Source organism: Bos grunniens, chromosome 15, assembly GCF_055505025.1.
Source record: "Bos grunniens cultivar Pamir isolate PY7600 chromosome 15, Bosgru_T2T1.0, whole genome shotgun sequence".
NCBI classification, from domain to species: domain Eukaryota; kingdom Metazoa; phylum Chordata; class Mammalia; order Artiodactyla; family Bovidae; genus Bos; species Bos grunniens.
In genome coordinates this window covers 60,945,646-60,957,982 of record NC_141179.1, presented here as the reverse complement: position 1 = coordinate 60,957,982, position 12,337 = coordinate 60,945,646, and the positions used below count along the sequence as shown (strand labels likewise).

The following is a 12,337-nucleotide window of genomic DNA, read 5'->3' as shown; positions in this document are numbered from 1 at the left end:
ACCTAGATAGCATGTTCAAAAGCAGAGATATTACTTTGCCAATAAAGGCCCATCTAGTCAAGGCTATGGTTTTTCCTGTGGTCATGTATGGATGTGAGAGTTGGACTGTGAAGAAAGCTGAGCGCTGGAGAATGGATGCTTTTGAAGTGTGGTGTTGGAGAAGACTCTTGAGAGTCCCTTTGACTGCAAGGAGATCCAACCAGTCCATTCTAAAGGAGATCAGTCCTGCGTGTTCTTTGGAAGAAATGATGCTAAAGCTGAAACTCCAGTACTTTGGCCACCTCATGGGAAGAGTTGACTCATTGGAAAAGACTCTGATGCTGGGAGGGATTGGGGGCAGGAGGAGAAGGGGATGACAGAGGATGAGATGGCTGGATGGCATCACTGACCCGATGGACGTGAGTTTGAGTGAACTCCAGGAGTTGGTGATGGACAGGGAGGCCTGGCGTGCTGGAATTCATGGGGTCACAAAGAGTCGGACACAACTGAACGACTGAACTGAACTGAACTGATATGCACAGAACTTGTATCATGAGCAAAAATATGGAGAATGCACATATGAAGTCATATCAAAAGTCCATTAATAGACCAATCCTACTGGAATGAAAAGTTTGCATTAGGAAGGTATTATAAATGTACACACCATCTAAAGATAATGTACACTTTGGTTATATTTTGCTGTGTAATAAATCACCCCAAACTTTGTGGCTTTAGAATAATAGCATACATTTTTTGCCACTAAAAATTCTGTAGATAGACTGGGCTCAGTAGGGTTGTTTCTCTGCTCCATATGGTATCAGTTGCAGCTGTGGTAGTCCAGAGGCTAGAATCAGTTGGAATGTAGGATACTTACCAATGTAGCTCACAGACAGTGGTGACTGCCAGCTAGGCTATGGTTGGGGTTTCAGCTGGAGGGGGTTGGTTCTCCTGCACATGGCCTCTCCATATGTCCTGGGTTTCCTACAGAGTGACTTCTGAAATCTGATGGAAAATGTGTGAAAATAGAAGCTGCATATATCATAAGTTTATACAGCATCCTTTTTCCATTGCATTATATCAGCCAGAGCAAATCACAGAGCTAACCCAGATTCAAGTGGGGAGAAAATAGACTTATCTCTGGTTAGTGGGCATATCAAAGAATTTGTGGCATTTTTAATGAGTGAAGCAGGACAGGTATAACATTTTTAAAAAGAGTGCTAGGGAACATGCTGCTCAGATAGAATCTGTCCCCTCCTATGCACTTTAGATTTCAGATATTTAAGAAGCACTATTTACTCCATACAGAATATATTTAGGGGTTTTATTTTTCACTATTGCCCACTTGTCTATAAACCTTGAAATTGAAATGTTGGGATATATAGACTATACAGGTAATACAGAAATTGTCAAGAGCTAGAAGGCAATGGCACCCCACTCCAGTACTCTTGCCTGGAGAATCCCATGGATGGAGGAGCCTGGTGGGCTGCAGTCCATGGGGTTGAGAAGAGTCGGACACGACTGAGCGACTTCACTTTCACTTTTCACTTTCATGCATTGGAGAAGGAAGTGGCAACCCACTCCAGTGTTCTTGCCTGGAGAATCCCAGGGACTGGGGAGCCTGGTGAGCTGCCATCTATGGGGTCACACAGAGTTGGACACGACTGAAGTGACTTAGCAGTAGCAGTAGACCAGCAGAAAAAAAGGTTTGAATACATTTTTTTTAGGATTATAAAGAAAATGAAATGGAATTTTGTTTTGATAAGATAGTGAGATTTTATTTTCCATTCATGAAGTAGACCAGTGGTCTAAAAAGTAGGGTATTCAAAATGATCCATGAGGGAGAGAACAAAAAATATTAGACATTAATATTTATTATTTATTCTTCCTTAAAGTACTATTTTGGCTTATGTATTATAAGCCTAATATGTACAACCAGTATAGTATCTGCACATAATTTATAAATTAACCAATGTATACTATTGTGAAATGGTGTTCAAAAATTTTTCCTGATCACTATGTGTAATAAGGTTGTTAAGATCTGTAGATTATTGACCTAAGAAATCAAAATAACCAGTGTAACATCAAATAGTTAAACATATTGTCCACTTGTGGTGAAAAATTTCCTGGTACTTGTGTGTAGTTCATATTGAAGTATAGAACTGTATATGGCAAAGAGGACATGATTGAGTGACTAACACACACAAGAGATAGCCTCTCCCTTGCTTCAGAAAAAAGCAAGACATTTTTTCTATTACTGTTTATAGGAAAAAAAAATATTTTGAGAACAAATGATCCAATTTCATTGTTAGGAAAAAATAGTGTCCATTAACTTAAATTCTATTCTTACCTGGAAGACCAATGTGGCTAAATTTGCATGTAGTAATTATCAGAACACACATCATTATATTTGAGCCTGTAACTAAAAGTACAAACAATAACCCTTTATTTACAAAAATTGATTTATTAGGTACTTGATTATCTAGGACATTATTCTGAATCAAAATTTTATTAGCAGCCATTTTTTTTTCCCCTCTACATCAAACTCCTTAAAACCCTGCATGCTTTCCTCTTTTAGAACTCTCAGCCCCACATGTTATCCTCAAATTTATTTCCATGTCTTTCAGTTGTGGGTGCTGGAGGTCTTCACAAAGTTTCTGAGTGTGCTGCAAATGTTCCTTATTTTTTTGGGAACACAGTACTCCTTTTCATCTTCAGTTCAGTTCAGTTCAGTTGCTCCGTTGTGTCTGACTCTTTGTGACCCCATGAATCACAGTACACCAGGCCTCCCTGTCCATCACCAACTCCAGGAGTTCACTCAAACTCACGTCCATCAAGTCGGTGATGCCATCCAGCCATCTCACCCTCTGTCATCCCCTTCTCCTCCTGCCCCCAATCCCTCCCAGCATCAATCTTTTCCAATGAGTCAACTCTTCGCATGAGGTGGCCAAAGTACTGGAGTTTCAGCTTTAGCATCATTTCTTCCAAAGAACACCCAGGATTGATCTCCTTTAGAATGGACTGGTTGGATCTCCTTGCAGTCCAAGGGACTCTCAAGAGTCTTCTCTTTTCATCTTATACAAGTTCTATTCCTTGTATGACCTCAGAAAAGTCACTTGGTATCTTTGTCCTTAGAGTCTTTATCTGGGAAAAGGAAATTTCTAAGATCCTTCTAGATCTAGCAAGAAAAGATTGATCTCTCTAGGTCTCTGTTTTAATAAGTACCATTAAGAAATCAGGTGCACTGGGATGACCCAGAGGGATGGTATGGGGAGGGACGAGGGAGGAGGGTTCAGGATGGGGAACACATGTATACCTGTGGCAGATTCATTTTGATATATGGCAAAACCAATACAATATTGTAAAGTTAAATAAAATTAACAACAACAAAAAAAAGAAATCAGGTAGATCCTGAATGTTACCTAACTTATCCAAACCGTTTTCAACCGTCACGTATCCAACCGTCACCATGAGGTCTAGAGAGACTTCCTAGAGAGCCTTGGCAGTCACTGGGCAATTGGCCGAAGGGGAAGCATCAGTGATGATGGTAGACTGTTGGGCCCGGGTGAAGGGAAAATGGTATTACTGACAAAAGTTGTAGAAGCACAGACTTGAGGAAAGGAGATCATATCACTGCTGGGAATTAGAACAGAATTGAGTGGCCTGAAAACGTCTATATCATTTGTCCAATTGATTGAGTTTATACTGAATAATCAATAGAACAAGGTTGAAAAATTGAGCCAGTAGTGAAGGTAAGGCAGGTAAATCCTAATGGGGTCAGAATCTATAAAAATAAATTCTGGGTGTCTGTGTCAGTATGATCCTCCAAGAAGCAGCTGTCAAGAGGGGATTAAATTGAAGAACATTTATTGGGGGAAAGTCTGTGAAGGAGAAAAGGGGAGGGGAAGGCAAAGGAGGAAAGAGGCTCACCCTACTATGTAAGTCTACACTTGAGAGGGAGAGAGCAAGGAAGGAGGACAAGGAAGGAAGAGTCTCAGTTTGAAGGAAGTTGTAAGAAAATTTTGGCCAGATTTGTGGGGAATCCTTGAGCCAGAGACATGTGCTAAAATCATTCTGGGCCTTGTAGGATGGACCTGCATCAGTATTCCCATGATGCTCAGTGATTGGGAGCAGCTCACAGGAAGTGGGGCCTTGGCATGAATGTGGGGATAAATCCATAAGGGTAGCTGCGGGGGCTGTCAAATCAATTTTACTCCCCATGGTAGGACATCTGAGCTGCACACTATCAAGGCTGTCACAGTATCCAATGGACCCCAAGAGGCCTCCTTTAGTACTTCAAATAGGTTGAATAATATAGAACATACCCCTCTGTAATTAAGACTCTGGATAGTAGATTTGTCCGAGCACTTGAAGAGGATAGGGTAGTGATAAGTTCCATGTTTGAGCTTATCCTATGAGCTAGCCCCATGCTGGGCAGTTTACATGTATTATCTCAGTGACATTGTATAAGAATGCAGTGAGGTGGCCATTATTATATTGATACTTGTTTTACATATGAGAAAGTCAACTTATTGACATTATGGTTTACTCAAGGTTGCATATGTTATAAATGACATAATTATTTTTTAAGTGTTTAGAAGTGTATTATTTTATTAAAGGATAGTAGATTTACAAAGTGTGTTAGTTTCAGGTATACAGCAAAGTGATTCAGTCATATAGGTATATATATTTCAGATTATTTTTATTATAGTTATTATAAGATATTGAATATGGTTCCCTGTGTTATGACAGTAAACACTTGTTTATTTTATGCATAGTAGTCTGTATCTGTTAATCGCATACTCCTATTTTATCCCTCCCTGACCCTTTCCCTTTGGTAATCCTAAGTCTACTTCTGTTTTGGACATAGCAGTCCGTGGAGTCGCTAGGAGTCGGACGTGACTGAAGTGACTTCACTTTCACTTTTCACTTTCATGCATTGGAGAAAGAAATGGCAACCCACTCCAGGGTTCTTGCCTGGAGGATCCCAGGGATGGGGGAGCCTGTTGGGCTGCCATCTACGGGGTCGCACAGAATCAGACATGTCTGACGCGACTTAGCAGCAGCAGCAGAAGACTCTAAGCTCCTTGAAAACTGAGACTGTCTTATTCACAATAGCACTTAAGAAAGACCCACCTATTCCTTACCAAACTATGAGTTTTATAATTGTCCTCATGTTATAGACATCTGTGTAAACTGAAACACATGTCTGAATTAATCTGCCCAAGGTCATTTAGTCAGCAGGTGCCAGAGGCAGAATTTGAAACTAGGTGGTCTTGTTCAAATGTACATTCGCTGAATGATAGAGTTTCTCTTCTTAGTAAAACTAAGTACTTATAAGGAGGTGGTAACTCTAATAAATAGTGATCAATTCGTTATTTAGTAGTCTGGTGCAGTAACTGGTAGTGAGTTGAAAGAGTTTGTCAGAATTGTTTTTACCCTCCTGTTGGGATGGTTATATAAAGGTTTTCAGTTTGAAAGAACATTTGTTCACTCATTTTCCTTCTGTTCACAAAAAATGTGAAAGAATAAACAGATGAATATATTCACTGACCCAGCTTTGTCCAGACTCAAAAGCTGCTGGGCACCGGTTGATATTCTGTGGGTTCCATGTGGAACACGAGTAAACGTTACAGCTTCTTCCTTTAGGAAGAGTTGCCTCCATATCCTCAGGCCAAAGGAAAAGTCTGGCAGGAGAGTGGGGGAGGCAGAACTTCTGTTTATGAATGTAGCCCGTGTTTGCATGTGCTAAGTCACCTTAGTCGTGTCCAACTCTTTGAGACCCTATAGACCATAGCCTGCCAGGCTACTTTGTCCATGAGATTCTTCAGGCAAGAATACTGGAGTGGGTTGTCACGTCCTCCAGGGCATCTTCCCGATCCAGGGATCAAATAATCAAACCCATATCTCCTGTAGCTTCTGCACTGCAGGCAGATTCTTTACTGCTGAGCTACCTGGGAAGCATGAATGAAGCCCATTTAGTGTCAAATTTATAAGAGATTGCCAGTTACTTTGAAGATTCAGTGACCAGCATTGAAATTCAATGTACTCTTTGTGTTGACCAGGGGCTGGCTATGCACCTGTTTCTGTAAATAAAGTCTTATTTATAGTGAAGCTCATTCATTTATGTTTTGTCTGTGATGGATTTTTCCCTACACCAGTGGAGGTAACTGGTTTGTACAAAGCCATCATGGCCTAAAGTATTTCTTATGTGGCCCTTTATAGAAAAAACTTGTTGACCCTTCTTCTTGAGAACTATGGAGGCGTATTCCATGGCTCTGGAGCGAGTTTCAGTGTTGAGATCCTGGCTGTGTCACTGAGTAGCTGTGGGACATTGGACATGGTGCTCAACCTTTCAGCATGACAGGTTCCTCCTTTTGTAAAGTGGGATGATATTTACCTCTTAAAGTTTTCCAAATTAAGTGTACTAGTGCATGTTAATCTCTTAATATTTGGGTGATTCATTGTGAGTACTTAGTAAATGTAAGCTACAGTTATTTTTTATCATCATTATTTGTATTTTACCATTATTAAGCTTTAAGTTATTTCTTTACATAGTCAAATTCATGATCCTTAATGTTGGGGGAAGAATGGAAGCAGCTATTCGTTGAATTAGACTTTGTATCGGTATCAAATATTTGTATTTACTCAGTATCATGCAAGCTATTCACAGTTGCCTGGTCTATCGCCTGTCTCTCCACTTACATGGAGAAACCAAACATTTTCCAATCAGTATAAATTGTTTTTCAGTATGTTTCTTTATCAACTTCTTATAGTAAGTCATTTCCTTGAAATGAATGAGTTCATTAATGGATTATTATAAGCATGACCATGTCAGCTTCTGTGATTTCCTCCTATCCAGTGTGTGTGTGTATATATATATATATATATATATATATATATTTTTTTTTTTTTCTAATGGGGTAGGAGATATAAAGGACAAAAAGAGCCGTGAGGGATGTGTGGTCTGACGTACTAGGAAGTGGAATGAAATTTCAGCCCCTGTGGTCCTTTAGGAGGTCAAAGAGCGAGCTGCAGACACAGTGGTTCTGCTGAGCTGTTTGTGGCTTTCAGCGAAGCTGCTAATGGAATAATGATAGTTTCTGACATAAAGCAGAAGGTGTTCTATTTTTAGGCAAGAGGAGTTATGCACCAGAGACAATCCAGACACATTCTTATCTTAGAGGATACTGAAAAATGCCCATACTTTCCTAACACCCTGTTGCCATATATAAGATAATGATCTCTGGAAAGGAGCTCTACTGACAGTCCTAATAATACCACCATTGATCAAGCATTTACTGTGTATCTGGAACTGTGCAAAACACATTATCCCCATGAATTCTGACAACAATCCATTGAGGAGACACTAGTATTGTTCCCATTTTACAGGTGAAATTGCTACTCAGAGGAGTACCATTTTGCAGGTGAATAGCAGAGCTTGTTTCAAGTCCATTTCTGGTTGACTTGAAATTCCAAGCACAATTGGAAAGGTAAAATGGGATATAATTAGTTTAAACTGTCAGCTCTCAAATCAAATTAGAAAAACGATCCCCTAGCCTTTCATTATTTGCAAGGCATTTTACTCTCTAGTTCACAAACTGGAAATGAATAAAAGCAGCCACTTTAGAATGTGATAATATTCCATGCCAGTGGGAGAACTGGACCAACAAGAGGCCAGCATCGGAAACTGGACTTATGAATGGTGGATGGAGTGGGGACATGTACTCTGAGGAAAGTTGTATTGCAAAGAGGCTTGTGTGGTAGAAATAGAAGATGCCCATTTTTTATAAATCATTACAATTTACTAGTAAATTTGTACCATGCAAAACATACTTAATTCCATTGCAGTGTCCAGAAATGTCCCACCTCAACTGCAGTATCAGACTTGAGGGGCTTGTCTAATCAGACTCTACTATTTGTAGAAAGAGCGTATTCTTATGTTAGTTTAAGATTGGATTCTGTTTCCTTGATTCTCTATTCTCTTCTGCTCTTGACTCTGACCTCTGGCCTCCTGGCTATGCCCACTGAGATATAATTAATATTCCATATTTAGAGTTGGATGGTGTAACCACCCTACTTATAGAATTTTGGGGACTATGGACCTTTTTTTAAATTTTGAATTATCTCTTTTAGTCCAGGCTGGTAAATGACACACAAAAATTTTGTGGATTTTTTAGAAATCTGATTGAGCTCAACTCTATGTCCCAAAAGTCATGTCCACAGTCCCTTGTGTGACAGATATTTCTGTACCTTGAGCTGTAGACATGCTGCTGTGGAACCACATTTTTAAGATTCCAGGAGTGTCTGGTCACCACCACCTTAAATCTTTCTGAGATCTCAATGAAGTTTCTTAGAATCATATCCTTGTTTTAATTTCTACCTTTAGGTCATTTCTTACTTTCAGAAGATTGTGTAACCTGGAGAGACCAGCAATATAAAATAGTTTTATGTTTCAGCCCAGAAAGTCCCAGTTCCTTTATATTTCTTTTAAATTCTCTTTGTGGAAATTTCCCGGCAGTCCAGTCAGGAGGACTCTGTGCTTCCATTGAAAGTGGTACAGGTTGTATCCCTTGCTAGGGAACTAAGATCCTGCATGCATGCCACGCAGGGAGGCCGAAACGGAACAACACAAAACTAATAAAGAGATAAGACATAAATCCTCTTTGCATAGGGAAGAGTTTCTTTCTTAGTTCATCATTTTAGTATCATCATTTTAAATGGTCATCTTAAAAATAAAAACCAATTGACATACTTCATATACTGCCCTAGACTTTAACCAAATCCACAAATTCCTTAGTTGCATTTTGTGACTTCCAAGATATCACAGAAGACAGATTTTCCAAATCTCCTACCAAAAAAAAATATGTTTCCCTTGTTGGAGTCTCTGAGAGAAGTTTCTTTGGGTGTAACAGCTATATTTCAGCCTCCATTAAACATCTCCTTTTTTTTCTAGTCCTGTCTCAGCCTGTTGCCTGGTCTGAGAACCAATGCCATGTACTTTAAGTTTTAGTTATGGGAGTTATGGGATACCAGTTTCTGTCTTAGTTATTATTGTGCCATTAAAAAACACTAAAACTTAGTAGCTTTTTTAAAATTTAAATTTATTTATTTTAATTGGAGGCTAATTACTTTAAATATTGTATTGGTTTTGCCATACATCAGTATGAATCCGCCACGGGTGTACACGTGTTCCCCATCCTGAACCCCCCTCCCACCTCCCTCCCCCTACTATAACTCTGGGTCATCCCAGTGCACCAGCCCCGGGCATCCTGTATCCTGCATCGAACCTGGACTGGCGATTCATTTCTATATGATTTTATACATGTTTCAATGCAATTCTCCCAAATCATTCCACCCTCGCCCTCTCCCAGGCATACATACCGAGGAAACGAGAATTGAAAGAGACGCGTGTACCCCAATGTTCATCACAGCACTGTTTATAATAGCCAGGACATGGAAGCAACCTAGATGTCCATCAGCAGATGAATGGATAAGAAAGCTGTGGTATATATACACAATGGAGTATTACTCAGCCATTAAAAAGAATATATTTGAATCAGTTCTAATGAGGTGGAAGAAACTGGAGCCTATTATACAGAGTGAAGTAAGCCAGAAAGAAAAACACCAATACAGTATACTAACGCATATATATGGAATTTAGAAAGATGGTAATGATAACCCTGTATACAAGACAGCAAAAGAGACACAGATGTATAAAACTTAGTAGCTTTAACCAACAAATTTATTATTTCTCATGATTCTGTGTGATGATTGGGCAGTTCTTCTGGTTTTTCTTAATCTCACTCATGTAATTTTAATATGCTGGTAGATCAGCTAAAGAGGCCAGAATATCTAGACCTTTTTCTCTTTATCATATTTTTCAACCCATGCTTCTTCATGCCATAATGGTCCCAAGATTTCAAGAGAACAAATGTAGAAGTATCAAGGCCTTTTTAAGCCTCAGCTTGAAACTCACATCACATCACTTCTGCTACAAATAGTGGTCAAAGAAAGTTACAGATCAGTAAAAATTCAAAGGATTAAAAATTGATTCCCATCCTCTATGGGAGGAATGGTGACATCACAGTGCAGAAGGGGACGTATATACAGAGGGAGGAACTGTGGCCATATTGTCCACCTACCACACACAGGTCATTGGTAGCTTCAAACAGAACCCAGATATACCAATTTCCAATATAAACAGTAACATTTAAAGGTGCTTAATAGTGTGTCTACTATGTAAGGAATCTTATTAAATGTTATTTCTTACCACTTTTTGCTTCCTCTGTATACTTCAAAAAGTACTCATTTTGCCAAGAATATGCTAATTTTCTCTACATGTAAAATAACTTAAAAACCAGTGAGTTAACAATCTTCAACATTATATAGATTTTTCATATTGCAAGTGAGTGAGTTGTTCAGTTTTGTCCGACTCTTTGTGACCCCATGGACTATATACAGTCCATGGAATTCTCCAGGCCAGAATACTGGAGTGGGTAGCCATTCCCTTCTCGAGGGGATCTTCCCAACCCAGGGATCAGACCCAAGTCTCCCACATTGCAGGTGATTTCTTTACCAGCTGAGCCAGCAGGGTTACACCTTCACATTGAAAGGTGGCGTGAATGATAGAAATTCAGCAATGACATTAAAGCAATTACAATGATAGGATACTTTTTAAATTTGTGAGATGACATTTGAAACTCTGAAATATTGTAAAAAAAACAACAGATTTTGTGCATAGATGAATATTCTAGGAACTATAAACCAGTTTTGAGTTGCAGTAGGCACATTTCTAAATTTAATTAATAAGAAATTAATAGAAGGAAGCACTTTAGTTATAGTGCATACGGATAACTCTGACCAACAGATATGGCCTAAAAGCATTTAGACACCTGGAATTTACAGGAATACTGGCTAGTCCTTCCCTGAAAGATTATGTTTAAAAATGACTTTGATGAAGAGAATGAAAGGGCAAGTTTGATTAAACAGACAATTAAAATTATTCTTAGGTACAAAGAAGTTTGTTAATCTTTTTAACATATATATGTCCAGATTACTTGGTATTTCTTATCTCTGGCCTTGCTTAGGGAAAAATGACTTTTCCCTCTCGTTGAATGTGGCCATCAGTTCAGTCTGTGCCATGCAATGGCTGATGACTAAACACGGCAGCAGTGGAATAGGATGGGCAGGCAGGGACTAGATTGGGAAATAGATACTGTTGTGAAGGTGCCAGAGCTGCACAGTTAGAAAGAATCCACAGGGCAGAATATGTGCTCTTTACAGGAGTAAGAACATGTGGTTTGGCCCTTGGTAGGTGTCAGCAAGGCACACCCAAGGTCTACAGAGGAGCAGGTTACCCCAGTAAGGTTTCTCAACAGGAGCGAGTGTGTAGTAACGCAAGCAGAAGGGAATATGGTGGGAGTCGGATCAGAGAGCATGTAGCATGACCCCCGTAAGTTAAGAGGACCTGGACATAATAATGTAGAAGAATAGAATAGGTCAATATAACGTTTATCAAGACAGTCTGTTTAAAAAATTGGCCTTAGTTTGCACAGACCTGTATGTAAATCTCAGCTACTCAATTTATTAACTCTTCAATTGTGGTAGGTTGTTTAGCTTCTGCTCCTTAGTTATCATATGTGAAAAATAATTGGGAGTAAAAATAATGACCTGGACTCTCTCTTGTGAGGATTACATGAAGAATATATGTATAATGCACATAATGAATGCCTGACACATCAATATTTCTACTCCTCCTACTAATCACAACAGCCACAACAGAGAAGCTCAAGCTTGAGGAGAAAGATGGGAAAAGATTGCTCAAAATGTTGTCTAAGAAGGAAACTGTAGCCAAAAGAGTTTATTTCCTAGGGCTGGGATTCTGGGTCACAGTGGAAGGAAAATAAAAGTGAGTTACTGATAAATCATTGAAGTTACTGAATTTGGCTCCTATATTCCCTTGCCTAAGACTTCAGCAAGTTTTCAAGGGAGCCTGGAGGTGAGGAGTGGGAGGAAGAAATCAAGAGAAAGAAGCCAAGTGATGGAAGAAAGCAAGGAGAGAAGAACTGTTAGGGGACCAGTCAAACCTCACACTCAGGAGAAAGCCTCCTGTTGATTTGCCTTGCTTGTGAGCTAGAGCTCTCTTCACAGGCCTGCTGGGGCATTTTTATAGCTGGCTCACTTATGTAGTGAAAGAGCAGATCCTTCTAACCCCCCTCCTCATCTCTATTTCTTAAGCTGAGGAGAAGATACTCTGGCTGGGAATATCAATAGGAATCTCTCATCTAGATAAACAACCTGCCGACCTCTCTTCTCTGTTCCTAACTCCCACTTGTGGGCAGAGATTTCCTTCTAAAAG

The 12,337-nt window shown here is 39.5% G+C and overlaps 1 protein-coding gene across 2 annotated transcripts in view; it reads left to right on the top strand.

The window, feature by feature from the left end:
- KCNA4 (potassium voltage-gated channel subfamily A member 4) overlaps nt 1-6,398 on the top strand; it is a 318,801-nt gene extending 312,403 nt beyond the window's left edge. For both annotated transcript variants that reach the window (XM_086338600.1, XM_086338599.1), the window contains one exon: nt 6,202-6,398. The gene's annotated coding sequence lies outside the window, so the exon portion shown is untranslated. The remainder of the gene's footprint in view (nt 1-6,201) is intronic.
- Nucleotides 6,399-12,337: the final 5,939 nt, after the last annotated feature.